We start from the raw sequence: 16,127 nt of genomic DNA, 5'->3' as shown, positions 1-16,127 counted from the left end.
AAAATTAGCCAGTGTGGTGGTGCATGCCTGTAGTACCAGCTACTTGGGAGGCTAGGGGTAGAGGATGACCTAAGCCTGGGAGGTGGAGGCTGCATCGAGCTGAGATTGTGCCACTGCACTCCAACCTGGGCAACAGAGCCAGACCCTGCCTCAAAAAAAACAAAACGAAAACACAAAGAATAATCCATATAGTATGTTAGCAATGAAGGAATTGTTTCATTGAGAAATTGCTTCCAAAATAAAATCTGAATGAAATATTTCAGAAGTTAAATGTGTCAGATACAATGATCTCAGTCATTCATTATGTAGAGTCCCTAATGTCTTTATTATACTATTTAAGTTGCCTGTTTAGGTTTCATTATTAGCTCCAGGTGGACAGAAACTTGTTTTATACTAACACATAAGTGACCTGATTCAGGTTTTATTATAATACATATCTCTAAACTACATCTTTTGCACCTACGAAAAACAGGGAGAATGTGAATACCTAGCAGCGTAGTAATGTGGATTTTGGTCAAAATTAAATGAAATAATCCATGTAAAAGCATTTGGCACAGGGCTTGGCATTCATCACCTCCACTACTTACTAGGTATGTGACCTCAAGACAGTTTCTTAACCTTTCAATGCCTCAGATTTATCATTCCTAGTATAGGAATTATCATAGTACTTACCTCAGAGATTTAATATAAAGACCTTAGAGCAAAGCATGGTATAATTTAAGTTCCAAGTAAATGTGAGCTATTATTAGTATTTCAATGAAGGAAGGACCACATTTATACTCTGGCAGAAACCATCAGAAAAGAGTGTTCTTTTTGGAGACAAATCAAGAAAGCAATAGTTATAATGTGGTCCAAAGCAGGGAGATGGGATTGGGGCAGAAGACTGGTGTGTAGTCTGGGCCCACTCCTTGCCTGAGGAAACCTGAGTAGTCTTCAGTTTCTCATTTTGTATCACAGGGAAAAATACCTGATGCAGATTTAATACGCAAAACATAAGAATTATGGTGTATGAACATGTTCTATAATGTGTTATATCAATGCTATTTAGTAGGAACTATTTTTGATCATTTGACTGTTTTTATCATATTAGCACCTCCCATTACATTAGCTTTCCTAGCCCCATCAGCATTCAGAAATGGATTCTATATCTTTGTCAGCATAACCTCGATTTCCTTACTTTGCTATTCCTTGGATATATGTCATTAACCAGTCTGGGTACAATTAGTGCAAGGAGTAGAAATGAGACAATATTCTGTGAATTTCTAACTCTCCATTTTGGCAGAACTACTCTGGACCAGCCACTACAGCTGTCAGGGTGATTTATGATGTTCTTCACCAAGCTGACAGCCACTAGAGAAAAAACTTCATGCAAGAAAAATTCCTTATATTTATTCTACGTAGTTTAATACCTGATGAACCATGTTATAAGAACAATTCTTAAAATAGCCTTGAGGAGAGCACCTCCACATTGCCCAGACATACAATTCATCATAGAAATACTGGTGGAAAATGGAGGGGAGATGGTGGTCATGCTGTGAACTTGACTGGCTTACAACCAATGTCTTATTGGTTGGAAACCTGGCAATAAAAAAAGCAGCCCAATGTACTTCAAGTGCTAACTGGCACTCTTCTAGTTGCTCTAAACTATTTTTTCCTTACAGTAAGCCTTCCTCTTAGGTAATACTATTATCACATCAACATGACTGTAAATAAGAATGGAGAATCAACCCAAGAAAGACGCAGCATGACTACCTCCAAAGCCACTTCATTTGGAGATAGAAATGAAGAGGTGTACAGTCCATCCTCAGTAGGGTTGCCTATGCTTTGTGCCTTCCTGAAACTTTTAATCATTGGAGGCCATCATAATCTTCCACATCAACACAGTCCATAAAGCATTTGTTATATATTGACTTATTTTGTATTGCTCTTTAAGGATATGCTATTTTTTCATCTTTTCTTCTCAACTAGATACTGTCTTTAACCTCTCTTATCTCTTCCTTTCAGCCTATGCATATACAAAAGTCTCTTCAAAGAACAAACTGACCAACCAAGCAAAACCATTCCCTTCACTTCCTGTCTACTGTATTTACTTCCTTATCTGACTGAGCCCTCCATTTCCTGATAGAGCAGGTTACACTCATTGTCTCCGCTTGGCACTCTCTGTTCTCTTGGCTTTGAGGGCACCACTCTCTCTTGCTTCTATTCTATGCTGTCTCCTTTTGTTTTCGACATTTCTGACAATACTTTTTCAGCCTCCTTTGGCTTTTCTCTCATCTCTCTTCCCCTTTCCTAGGTCTCACCTATTAACATTCCCTGGGATTCTTCATTTACTCCAATATCTTAAATATGTGAACAGGTCTTGAATATATATTTATATTTTATTTTTTGAGACAGAGTCTTGCTCTGTCGCCCAGGCTGAAATGCTGTGGCATGATCATGGCTCACTGCAGCCTTGGTCTTCCAGGCTCAAGCGATCTTCCTGCCTCAGGCTCCCAAGTAGCTGGGACTACAGGTAGGCACCACCATACCTGGCTGATGTTTTTGAATTTTTGGCAGAGACAAGGTCTCACTGTATTTCCCAGGCTGATCTCGAACTCCTAAGCTCAAGCAGTCCTCCCACCTCAGCCTCCTAAAGTGCTGAGAGCAACCGCACCCAAGTCAAATACATATTTCTAATGAGACATGTTACTAAAGCTCAGAATTATGTCTCCAACTGCCTACTGAACACTTTGGATACAACATATCAACAACTGAACTTACTTTCTCCCCAAACACTCTTTTTTTATTCAGCTTCCTGATTGGGAGACCTCTGGAAATTACACTTAATTCTTTCTTCTCTTTCATTTGCTTCTGTGGCCCAGTTGATTCTACTCCTATTTCTTGAACACACTGAATAATTTCCATTCCACTTCCCATGTCCTCACTATTGTTCTCATTGCCTTTCACTTGAATTAAGAGAACTCTCCTCATAATGTCTGTAGCCTTCGTATTCGTCCACCTTCAGTGTAATCCTCACCCAGTCCATATGTCATTAAGGTGGACTCTGAAAGCAAAATGACACTTAACAGAGGGAAAAATCCCTTAATTATGTCATTTTCCAGTTAAAAATCCTCAAATGGTACTCCATTGATTTCAAAGCAGAGTGTCTATTATTTGGGCAAAGTCAAGTACTTTTTTGCCATGACTCTTGTTGGCCCTTCCAATGGAATCTGCATGATTCCTCTAATGCCTTCTTTGATTTCCATTTATGCCCTTTACTGTCTCCAAACTTTACATGCACATGCAATTTCCTCTTCCTAGAGTGGCCTCCACTTACTGTTCGGCCTGGAAATCTCCAGGCATATTCTCCCTCAAAACTGCATTTAAGCATTATTCCTTCTAGGAAGACCTCCCAAATCCAGTGTAATATGAGACAAAACCACAGTATGTGAAATCTTAGGAAACCCTAACTAGATGCTGAAATGATCAGTTTAGTCTAAATTTATTTACAGACATTAGCTACTAGTAGGTAATGAAATAAATCAAGTTATTCTTTATCTATGAAGATATCTTTTTTGAATAAGTCCCCAAGCATGGAGTTAGAAGACTCATCAGAGCAAGGGTATGAGTGTTCAGGAAAGCCTGTGCATACTTAGGTCATCTATATGAGTCAGAAATGCAGATGCATAATAAATTGGTTGGGATTTATTAATACATGCACCTGCTGATCTAACGATGACCTATAGAACAAGCCCAAAACAAACCAAAGATATTTTCAAGGCTCAAGTATATCAGGCATATGGGAAGCATGCAAATGTTCAAAGAGGATGTCCAGTAATGAGGAATCCAACATTTATCCCAATAGCAACATGTTAAATGCTCCCACTCCCATCTGACGATTGCTGCTCAAGTGTTTCCTTCTGAGGTAATTCCTTGAAAGTGTGTATACATGGCCAGTCTCCATGGCTAACACATACACAAGCGTGGAACCTAGAAGCATAAGGAACAACTCTGAGGTCATTAGAAGCTAAAAATACTGAACCTACACACTTGCCCTGGAGCAAGTATTCTTTAGCAGAAATGTCAAAGGGATTATAATAAAATGAACAAACAACAAGTCTACTCATAAAGCATCTTAAGCTTTATGGATAACTCCCCCATCATAAAAAGAAACAACAAAAAAGTCCAGAATGATTGCCTTTTACTATTGGAAGGGAGGGACAGTTTTGCAAAAAGCTGCTATTTGTATAAACCTGTGGACCCACCACCCTCAATAATATACAATATAGAAAGAACTATTTGTTTCAAGATGGTCTTGTTTGTTTTTTATTTGTTTAATAATAGCTTTATTGGGGTAAAATTCCTATACCCTAAAATTTACCATTCAAAGTATATAATTAAGGGATTTTTAGATATTTACTATGTTGTGCAAGTATTACCACTATCTAATTTTTAAAAATCTTTAGCAGCACCCAAAACAAATCCTGTTATGCAAATAATAATACAAATAATAGAGTTATTTGCAAATATGCAAATGCTGAATACTTACATCTCCCCAAATTTCACATTTTGAAGCCCTAATCCACAGTGTGATATTATTTGAAGCTAGCATTTTTAAGAGGTAATAAGATTAAATGAGATCATAAGAGTGGAGTCCTAATCCCATAGGACTGGAAGCCTTATAAAAAGAGGAAGAGAGTGAGATCTTTCTCTCTCTTTCCATGCACAGGCACCACTGAGGAAAGGCTATGTGAGCATGCAGTGAGAAGGCATCCATCTGCAAGCTAGGAAGAGAGCCCTCACCAGTAATCAAATCAGTTGGCCCCTTGATTTTGGACTTCCTAGCCTTCAGCACTGTAAGAAAAAAATTTTTGTTTGTTAAGTCACTCAGTTTTTGGTATTTTGTTACAGCAGCTTGAATTACCAATATAAACCCATACCCATAAGCAACCACTCCCAATTCTCCCCATCCTTATTTCATAAAAGCCACCACTGTACTTTCTATGGAGTTGCCCATCTGGGCACTTCATATAAATGGAATCATCTAACATGTGGAATTTGTGACAGGCTTCTTTCACTTAGTATATTTCCAAGTTCCATTCATGATGTAGCATTTATTGGTACTTCACTACATTTTATTGCTAAATAATATTATATTGTAAGGATACAATATATTTTGTCTGTACATTCATCAATTCATGAACATTTGGGTTTTCACTCTGGGACTATTATGAATAATGCTGCTGTGAACATTCATGTGCAGGTTTTTGTGTGAACATGTGTCATCGGTTCTATTGTTTATATACCTAGAACTGGAATTGCTAGGCCACATAACTCTGTGTTTTAATATTTCCAGGTACTGCAAGCTCACTTTCCAACATGGCTGCATCGTTTCACATTCCCACCAGGAGTATGAGGTTTCCAATTTCTCTACATCCTCATCATTACTTGTTATTATCTGTCTTTTTGATTTTAGGCATTCTAGAAGGTGTGGAGTGGTATCTCATTGTGGTATTGATTTGCATTTCCTTAATGACTAATGATTTTGAACATTTTTTCATGTGTTTATTGGCCATTTGTATATCTTCTTTGGAGAAATGTTTATTCAAATCCTTTGCCCATTTTTTTAAATTGGATTGTCTTTTTATTGTTGCATGGTATAAGTTCTCTATGTATGCTGGACACAAGTCTTATTAGTTATACAAATTGCAAACATTTTCTCCCATTCTGTGGGTTGTCTTTTAACCTTTTTAATGTATCCATTGAAACACAAAAGTTTTTAGTTTTCACAAAGTTCACTTTATCTACTTTTTTCTTTTGCCACTTATTTGTATCATATCTGAGAAACCATTACTTAATCCAAGGTCAGGAAGGATTACTCCTATGTTCCCTTTTAAAAGTTTTGTAGTTTTTACACTTATATTTAAGTTGAATATCCATTTTGAGTTAATTTTTGTATATAGTATGGCATAGGATGGAGAGGATCTTGTTAATCACTTTTTCCTGATATACTTCAGCTTCAAATGTGAAGCTATTATTCTGTAGGTTTCCTGAAAGCATGCATTATATAAAGCAACTTCTGTGACAAATTTGACTTGATTAATTAACTAATTAGAGACACAGTCTTGCTCTGTCCCCCGACTGGAGTGCAGTGGTGCCATCTTGGATCACTGCAACCTTCGACTTTTGAGTTCAAGCAATTCTAGTGCCTCAGCTTCCCAAGTAGCTGGGATTACAGGTGTGCGCCAGCATGCCTGGCTAATTTTTGTACTTTTAGTAGAGGCACGTTTTTGCCATGTTAACCAGACTGGTCTCTAACTCCTGGCCTCAAGTCATCTGCCTGCCTTGGCCAACCAAAGTGCTGGGATTAGAGGTTGGGATTAGAGGAATGACCATGCCTAGTCATGATGATTTATTGAGTGGAGTTCTGTTCAAGATGATGGAGGGCTAAAATTGTCCTAAGAGCAGCAAAGTCTAGCTCAGTGGCTCACGCCAGTAATCCTAGCACTTTGGGAGGCCTAGATGGGTGGATCACCTGAGGTCAGGAGTTCGAGACCAGCCTGGCCAACATGGCAAAACCCTGTCTCTACTAAAAATACAAAAATTAGCCAGGTGTGGTGGCGTGCACCTGTAATCCCAGCTACTCAGGAGACTGAGGCAGGAGAATTGCTTGAACCTTGGGGGCAGATGTTGCAGTGAGCTGAGATTGTGCCACTTCTCGCCAGCTTGGGTGACAGAGCGAAATTCCATCAAAAGAAAGAAAAAAAGAGAGAAAGAGAGAAAGAAGGAAAGAAAGAGAGAGAGAGAGAAAGAAAGAAAGAAAGAAAGAAAGAAAGAAAGAAAGAAAGAAAGAAAGAAAGAAAGAAGGAAAGAGAGAGAAAGGGAAAGAAAGAGAAAGAAAGAAAAAATTTTTGGCAAGATTGTGAGCCAATTTTAAGAGTTTTTATTAAATTTCAAATCTGATTTTAAATTCTCAAAATTGGACAGATAGCCTGGAAAGAATGGTCACAGACCTTTTCCCTAATATTTTAAGTTGCTTCAAATCAGTTATTAAATCTTATATATGTATTTTTTAAAGATTTATTCCACATGGGTTTGATTAATTTACACGGACTTCTTCCAAAACTGTATCTAAACCACATTGTTGATATCTAAGAAACTCTATGAGCTTCTCCAAAAGCCCTCTTAAAAGTACAACAAAATCATGTTAGCAACTCCAGATTCCAAGTTGAAATCCTCCCACTTTAGTATAAGTACCATCAGTTTTGAATGAGTCTGGAGTCTGGGTACGAAAACCTATTTTCCCATTTTGAGGAGAAAATCCCTTTTCAGAGACTCTTTCTTGACGGTATATTTGTTATAACATATTTGGGCTTAGGGCTAAAACCTTTGGTTTGTAAGCTGAGATTTTCATTTGCACTCACCATCAATAGCGTATAAGTTGAAAAGAATCTCAGGTCTGGTTGCTATCCTGAGCTACTGCAAAGGAGAAACCACTGAGAGTAAGAGCATTTAAATTATTGTACATCACATTTGCTATTTGCTGCCATTATTTTTCTAATAAATTAATGGAGGACAATCAGTTGAGATGATATTGTAGATCTCAGTGCCTAGTGCATTGTAGGTCCTCAATATATGTTGATTCTTCTTTTCTTTACATATTTCTGAGGTACTGAAAGAAGTTCTTAAAATGGTTTTTATCTGTAATCATTTTAGAAAATTAGCTATGAAGATGGAAATTTGTGAACAAAGGAGAACTTGCAAATGCCATTTTACTGAGCATGTTACTGAATGGTTATATAAGGAGTAAATATTCTCTCAGCATTAATAAGCAAATATGAACCAATAAGAACACAGGTGAGGACTCTTTTCCTAACCAGAATCGATGGCTAAGGTTTATAGGGCAATAAATTAGACTATTTGTATCCAAAGCAATATTGTTGTCACCACCAATTGTAATAAGCATTTTTATAATTTATGCCTTTAATGTATTTATTATGAAAAAGCTTCTAAGTGTATTGCACAAGTGGTAGTCTGCTCCAGAACTGGAAATTTGGGAGACTTGGTTTTTGGACTCAGCCTATTCACTATTATTTGGTTGATAGGTTTTCTTTATTATTATTATTATTTTTAAAAGGCTTGAGAGAGTAGAGACTTTCTAATAAAATACGCTGCAGTAATGAAAATTATACCATGTCTTTTGTCTTAGTATCTATGAGAACATTGAAAATTGGCCTGATAATGAGTTATAGAATAACTTGTAAAAATGCATAGTGGTTTTACTATAAATATAGTTTACTTCAAAACCACAGAGATTGCTCACAATCATTGCTCTATGTAACTAGGCAAAGCAATTTAGCAGCAAATAGATGACAAGAGTCATGAAAAATATTTTTTGGACTTGTTAAGTGAGAGCAAAAAACAAACGGAGGGATCTACGTGAGTTAAGAAATGGTTTTCTGGTCCTACCATTAATTTATTTGGGATGTGAAAGTGAAAAAACATTCAAAACCTTTGCATCTAAATCTTAATCTGGTGAAATTTCTTCTTTCAATTACAGTTCAAAGGCAGTTATTAACACTCATTGTGTGAGGGACACAGGAAAAAGAGTACACAATCTTTAATGGGAATAAGCCTCCATTTTACTTTGGAGGCAAAAATATGCAGAAACAGTTTAAGTACAAGTCTCCTAAGGATAAAAATGAATACATTATTTCCTAACATGAAGTTGTCAGGAAACAACTGATTCCAAGTATTACCTACCCGTCCCAGGTGTCATGTGAGGTCACACTTCCTTTGATGCCCAAGTCATACTAGACTGAACTTCCACTATACCTCACCAAAGGATGCACAGGACCCCTCCTCCACATGTTTCTAAGGATCCCCAGGGAGTGTTTTTGGGATTCTGTTTTTTGCTGAATTTTGCTGTTTTTAAATTAATTCATTTGTTTATTTTGGTGGGGTGCATTTCCCTTTAGCACAATCCACTGGAACAGAATAATATATGACATCAATACATAACCCTAAATCTAGGTTATTTTGGATTCCAAAACACCGCAGAAGGACTTTAGCAGAACAGCAAGGGTTGCTTCCAGGCATCTCAGCAAGGACAGTGCCTCCACTGTAATATAAATTGGTAAATATATGCTTCCATCTCACAACTACAGCCTTCTAGTAACTATCAGATGGGGAGTGTTTAGAAAAGAATATACATCTCCCAAGAAAAAACTAATATTTAGAAAACACCTTTCCAGAAAGAATTATGATCCATAGAGATGCAATTCTACCCACCAAACAAAACAAAACAAAAACATAAAACCTATCTTTTACACAATATGTGTGAAGAGTAAGACCTTTCAATTTTACTTTTGATGGACAAAAATGCCTATCAAATGATTTCCCTGCAAACCAAAGAGCAGTTACCCTAAAGGTTAATTCAGATCTCTGCCTCTGGAGAAACTGAAACGAGCCTTAAACTGTGAATCTTCCTTTTTGATCTTGCAGTAATCAAGGTTTAAAAAATATTAGGTTCAGACTCATCCAGAATATGCCATTCCCCAAGAAAACAAAGGGGTAGACGCTCTAGAGGAAGATGGAAAGGACTGTATCAGACGAGCAGGGTTAATCCCTTCCCAAGCCATTAACAATCTTGATGGGTCTGTGAATATCACTCCACTGACCCCCAATTTCCCCAACTGTACTTTAATAATAATAAATCTTATTTTACAGGGTTTTATAAAAATTAAATGAGAAGAATACACGTGAAAATGCCTAACATGGTGTTTGGCGCTGTATCAGTCCATTTTCACGCTGCTTATAAAGACATACCCAAGACTGAGCAATTTACAAAAGAAAGAAGTTTAATGGGACTCACAATTCCACGTGGCTGGGGAGGCCTCACAATCATGGCAGAAGGCGATGGAGGAGCAAGTCACATCTTAAGTGGATGGCAGCAGGCAAAGAGAGAGCTCATGCAGAGAAACTCCTGTTTTCAAAAACCATCAGATCTTGTGAGACCCATTTACTATCAGAAGAACAGCATGGGAAAGACAAGCCCCTGTGATTCAATCATCTCCCACCAGGTCCCTCCCACAACACCTGGGAATTATGGGAGGAACAAGATGAGATTTGGGTGGGGACACAGAGCCAAACTATATCAGGCACATAGCTGATATACTCCTTCTTTAAGAGGGTAGAATATGGTATATGTTGCATCATTCAGTACTAAAAGAGCTCAAAATGGCATTGTTTAACCCATGGTATTTGCCACCTCTAATCCAAGGAGCCAAATTCCAGAGCTACAAGAGAAAAACATTTCAAATTGATGCCTGCATTTCTAGGTAGAATCACATGATGACTTCCTTCCCGTTATTATAGCCCTGGCTCCCTATTTGTCAAGGAAGATGAACCTAGAGGAAGTAGAGGGAAAAAGAGTGACATGCAGGAAGCTTCCCTAGAAACATTCTCATTAGCCTTCCTTGGGTCTGTGCCTCAATACACCAGCCCATCATCATCATGATCATCAACACCATTATCATATCATTGTAGTCTGTAGCAGCCACAGACCTGGCAGTTCTCAATGGCCGTTTACAGAGTGCCCACATGTGCTGGGCTCTGTGAGAGACTATACAAACACCAGACAATCAAGGGAGGAGTCATTCTGCTTGCAAATGGGCAGTGAAGAGAGTGCTTCCCATCCCTTCATATTTGCCCTTGATGGCTAAATATGAGGCACGTTGTTGCCTGTGGAGTTAATAAAACAACTGCATGAGCCACTTTCCCATATCTATTAGCTATTGCAGGTTGTACAATCTCAGGGCTGGAAAAGATCCTAGAAATGATCAGACTCACTTTGCAAAAGGCCATGAAAGTCCAGAGAAGCTGTGACTCACCTGAAGTCAGGGAACTCATCAATGAGAACAGAAACTAGAGCCTGGGTTGCCTACTTTTAAGCCCAGCAGACTTTCCAGCATACCACCATGCCTCTCTTCTTGAATAATTTCCCAAAGTTCTAAGAAACAGGAGTAGAATATACCTGGTACTAAAACAATATGAGTATTTCTGGTAGAAGTCGTGAATTGCCTGTTTCTACATTAGAACAATGATTTTATAAAGGTTATTATTACTAAGATGACAAAGAGAATATTTCTGAAATGTTGATAATTGGTATAGTTTTCTGGAATTCCAATTTGCTTTCATGGTTAAATTTTGGAGTCTCAAATTTTATTATTAAATTATCATATCTTTAACTATTAAATAATATCTAATTTCATGATTGAAGACAGTAAAAGTGCTAGGTATAAAAAGACAGCATGATCTTTCTAATAGTGTCATGGAAGGGCCCCTTTGAAGCCAAAGTCTTCAAATGTAATTCAGCCAGAATATACTATGGTATTATGTGTGCCTTTTCTTGATTTTTTTTCCCATTAGAGAATGTTGAATTTGAATGTTTTTAGACACTCCCAATTTGGGTGTGGGGGCATAGGACTTGAACAGACTGGCTCTAATTCTTTATAAGAAAAAGTAATGTATAACCTAGTAGAGAGCATAGGCTTTGGAGTCCAAAGATTTGAGTTCAAATTCCAAATTATTCAGCCTCTCTAAACTTTAGTGTGCTGTACGATAAATGGTGATGAGAATTCTTTCTGTGGATACTATCTGGAATTAGTGCATATAAAGTGTCTGGGACACATGGGCTGTCATTAAACGGTAGCTAATTTTAAAACTGCTAAAGGAACACTTTATGTAGACCAAATGCTTCTGATATATTGTCTCACTTCACCTCACAGTTCCACTGCAAGGAAACTCAGACTGAGAGAATTTGGGCCATTGGCCCAGAGCATCCCACGAGGCCAGGTCATAAAATGGCAGGGACTAAACTAAGATGGGTCTGACTCTCAAATCTTGGGTATTTGTACTACTTTTGGAAACACTGAAATGGCTAAGACGATGGGAAGAGGAAGGATGGTAGTGAATGTCTGTAGGCCTTTAGCTTTGCAAAGACACAATCCCCTTCCTCCCCCATTCTTTTGTAATTCCAAGATAGAATACTTTGGAAATCTTTGTTCATCCAATGTGCATCCGCTTTTCCATATGACTCTGTATTTCTGAGCAGACTGTAAGTAAATCATTCCAAGCTCAAACCACACACCCTGAGAACAGAACTAAGAAGAATTCAATTGATTGTTGGGGACAGGGGTAGTCTTCCTGCTAACAGCCCCTCTCCCCTACCTTCCTGCCTGCTTGCTGGCTGTTAGCATGTTTGTCTTTTGCACAAGTCATCCAAGTTGACAGGTTGGTGAGGTAATCAATAGGAGAGAGAGCAGATGAGTATCACGGGCACAGAAGGCAAAGGTTATCACTACATGTTTTAACTTCTGTTAAAATCTTATGGGACCTGTAGGAGGAATGGTGAGTACAAAATAATTTGCTGGAAAATCCAGAACTAATTAATCTATTACCATATTCTATTATAATACATTTAAACAAGGCACCTACTTCCGTTTGTAAAAGTCATGCATCCAATTCTAACAAGCTGTTTTCCCCTTTGCAATGTGAAAAAATTTTCTTTCTACTACGCTGAAAATTAAATTGGCCATGTGTACAAAAAAACAGACAATAAAGGCCTATGGCACTAAAATCTCATTAAGATTTTTTTGGTGACAGTGCACAAAATATTATAAAATAATGTGAAATCCAAGTATTCTTAAATAATCTAAAACTGAATGAGATGGAAAAGACTCTTTCAGTACAAGAATTGTATTTCCTTCAGAAATCCTCTGTTATGGTTAAATTTAGGACCAGGTTTGCTACATATGTTGATCTGGGTTATATAGTATAATTTGTGGAGCGTTTATTCAGTCATACGAAATACAAAGCTATGTTAGCTTTCAGATAACACTAGTAACATTCAGAATATTGTCTTAAACAGTTAAATATCACTACAGAGTCTTCCAAAAGGACTTTTTTTCCCTTGATTTATCTGACCCAAATGTTAAGAGCCCTAATGAGCCTTAGCAACATTTATTTGGCTAGTTAAATTATTCAGCTTGGTGAATGATTTGGGAGTGGTAACAAGATAAGAAACCAGAATTTTGTTTCACATTAACATTCAAAGGTTTGCCTTAAGGTCATCAATCTGATTTATTAAATTTCTTCATGAGAAAACCCAAGGCAATTCCACCTGCCATGCAGAATTGGCCTTACCCTTAGGCAGAATCAATTTTTGCTATGAAATAATTTTTAAGTTAAGATGTTAGTTTTGCTATCACGGCAAGTGCTCCTCAGGCCTGTGAGCTTATGGGTTTATAGCTAAGATATCATCTTGATGAGCATCAGTTGTTTTGGGGGCACGTTGAGGCTTAAGTTTGGAATGCAGAGAAGAAAGGTTTCTTTGGAGACTAAAGTAGAGATCTGTTCTGCTCATCCAGAATCAATCCTTGGCCCTCTGGTAACAACCCCACTGTCCCCCTTTTGGGGACTTCCCCTCCCCCACTGCAAATACTCCTAGTGAAACTGTAAACTGAGATGTTCTGCCCTCATCAGGTCAGGAATGGGCAAATAACATTAGCCAGCATATAAACCTCTTTCTGGAATTTGAACATTAAGCCGCGTGACAATACTTTTAAAAAATTATTGCTATTGATGATTCATCCCAGAGGTGGCATATTGAAAAGACTGTCCCTTAGTTCCTGCCACTTAGATCTCTAGAGCTACTCCTCATTCCAAGGTCTATTTTCTCCATATTTTTTTTTATCTTAGGAACTACCCCATACCTTATCCATCAATTAAATTTCTTTCATTTAGAAGTAGTCACAGTTATTTTCTGTTGCTAACAACAAAGAATTGTAACCTAAAAGATGTTCCTAAGAAGATGTACACAATATGGGTCATTGAGAGCCTGGGAAGAAGCTCTACCCAGACAATGGCAAGAGGTGCACAGTAAGGTGGCTGAAGACAGCAATATACATCCTTCAGCCTTGCACAGGCTGGTCTACCTTTGATGAAGGTAAAGCCACTCCAATAACATAGACTTCTGCTTTCACAATGTTCAGTGACTTCTATAAACTTATTTTTTCTCATTTTTTTTTAGAAAAGCCATAGACCATTTTCAAAGTCTTCAGTGGAAATCTTTCATTTCTCAGAGACCTTGAAAGCCCAAATAAAATGAGTTTGAGTGTTCTGAATCTTCCCAACTATGAGGGTCTTGAGGCAGGAAAAAGAGAAAAGACTTCATCTTCCCCATAACCTTCATCTTCCCAATTCCTAGGTGAACTTGTATCTACAGTAAATCTCAGGAGCTCTCTTAGATGTCCTGTCACCAGGAAAGTCATCCAGCTAAAACCTTGGGATAGTGTGTGTATTAGTCCTTTTCACACTGCTATGAAAAAATACCCAAGACTGAGTAATTTATAAAGGAAAGACGTTTAATAGATTCACAGTTCCACAGGGCTGGGCAGGCCTCAGGAAACTTACAATCATGGCAGAAGGGGAAACAAACACATCCTTCCTCATGGGGCAGGAGGAGAGAAAAGTGCTGAGCAAAAGGAGGAAAAGTTCCTCATAAAACCATCTGATCTCATCAGAACTCACTATCATGAGAACAGTCACATGAGGCAACTGTCCCCATGATTCAATTACCTCCCACCAGGTCCCTCCCATGACACATGGGGATTATGGGAACTAAAATTCAAAGTGAGATTTGGTTGGGGACACAGCCCAATAATATTCCACCCTGGCCCCTCCCAAATCTCCTGTCCTCATATTTGAAGACACAGTCATACCTTCCTAACAGTCCTCAAAGTCTTAACTCATTCCAGCATTAACCCAAAAGTCCAAGTCCAAAGTCTCATCTGAGACAAGGCAAATTCCTTCTGCCTCTAAGCCTGTAAAATTGAAAGCAAGTTAGTTACTTCCTAGATACAATGGAGATACAGGCATTAGGTAAATACACCCATTCCAAATGGGAGACATTGGCCAAAACAAAGGGGCTACAGGACCTATCCAAGTCTAAAATCCAGTGGAGCAGTCATTAAACCTTAAAGTTACAGAATGTAACTTTGACTCCATGTCTCACATCCAGGGCACCCTGATGCAAGAGGTGGGCTCCCATGGCCTTGGGAAGCTCTGGCCCTTTGCCTTTGCAGATTACAGCCCCTCTCCCAGCTTCTTTCATGGGCTGGTGTTGAGTGCCTGCAACTTTTCTAGGCTTATGGTACAAGCTGTCAGTGGATCTACCGTTCTGGAGCCTGGAGGATGTTGGCTCTATTCTCACAGCTCCACTCAGCAGTACCCCAGTGGGAACTCTCTGTAGGGCCTCCAACCCCACATTTCTCTTCTGCACTGCCCTTGCAGAGGTTCTTCACCAGGGCTCTGTCCCTGTGGCAAACTTCTGCCTGGACATCCAGGCATTTCCATACATCCTCTGAAATCTAGGCAGAAGTTCGCAAACCTCAATTCCTGCAGGACCAACACCACATGGAAGTTGCCAAGACTTGGGGCTTGCACTCTCTGAAGCAATGGCCTCAGCTGTATGTTGGCCCCTTTTAGCCATAGCTGAATCTGAAGCAGCAGGGACACGGGTCTCCATGTCCTGAGGCTGCACAGAGCAGAGGGGCCCTAGGTCCAGTACACAAAAGCATTTTTTCCTCCTAGGTCTCCAGGCCTGTGATGGAAGGGGCTGCTATGAAGGTGTCTGACATGCCCTGGAGACATTTTCCCCATTATCTTGGTGATTAACATTTAGCTCCTCATTACTGACACAAACTTCTGCAGCTGGCTTGAATTTCTCTCAAGAAAATGGGCTTTTCTTTTCTATCACATGTCAAGCTGCAAATTTTCTGAACTTTTATTCTCTGCTTCCTCTTTAACACTTTGCCACTTAGAAATTTCTTCTGCCAGATGCCCTAAATCATCTCCCTCAAGTTCAAAGTTCCACAGATCTCTAGGGCAGGGGCAAAATGCTGCCAGTCCCTTTGCACAGCAAGAGTGACCTTTACTCCAGTTCCCAACAAGTTTCTCATCTTTATCTGAGACCACCTCAGCCTTGATTTTGTTGTCCATATTATCATCAGCATTTTGGTCCAAGCCATTCAACAAGTCTCTAGGAAGTTCTAAACTTTCCTGCATCTTCCTGTCTTCTGAGCCCT

General features: G+C 38.7%; 2 long non-coding RNA genes across 2 annotated transcripts in view; one reads left to right on the top strand and one right to left on the bottom strand.

Annotated features, from left to right (window-relative positions):
- The window catches only part of LOC144336476 (uncharacterized), a 180,870-nt gene that overhangs the window by 13,180 nt on the left and 151,563 nt on the right, over positions 1 to 16,127 (bottom strand). Inside the window, exons 7-8 of the long non-coding RNA XR_013408325.1 lie at positions 9,854 to 10,990; positions 7,404 to 7,458 (exon numbers count right to left, since the gene is read on the bottom strand). This is a non-coding gene — a long non-coding RNA (uncharacterized LOC144336476). The remainder of the gene's footprint in view (positions 1 to 7,403; positions 7,459 to 9,853; positions 10,991 to 16,127) is intronic.
- The window catches only part of LOC114673800 (uncharacterized), a 142,495-nt gene that overhangs the window by 107,503 nt on the left and 18,865 nt on the right, over positions 1 to 16,127 (top strand). The window lies entirely within an intron of this gene.

This window comes from Macaca mulatta, chromosome 18 (assembly GCF_049350105.2).
Source record: "Macaca mulatta isolate MMU2019108-1 chromosome 18, T2T-MMU8v2.0, whole genome shotgun sequence".
Taxonomy (NCBI): Eukaryota; Metazoa; Chordata; class Mammalia; order Primates; family Cercopithecidae; genus Macaca; species Macaca mulatta.
This window is presented reverse-complemented; position numbering and strand designations above follow the sequence as displayed.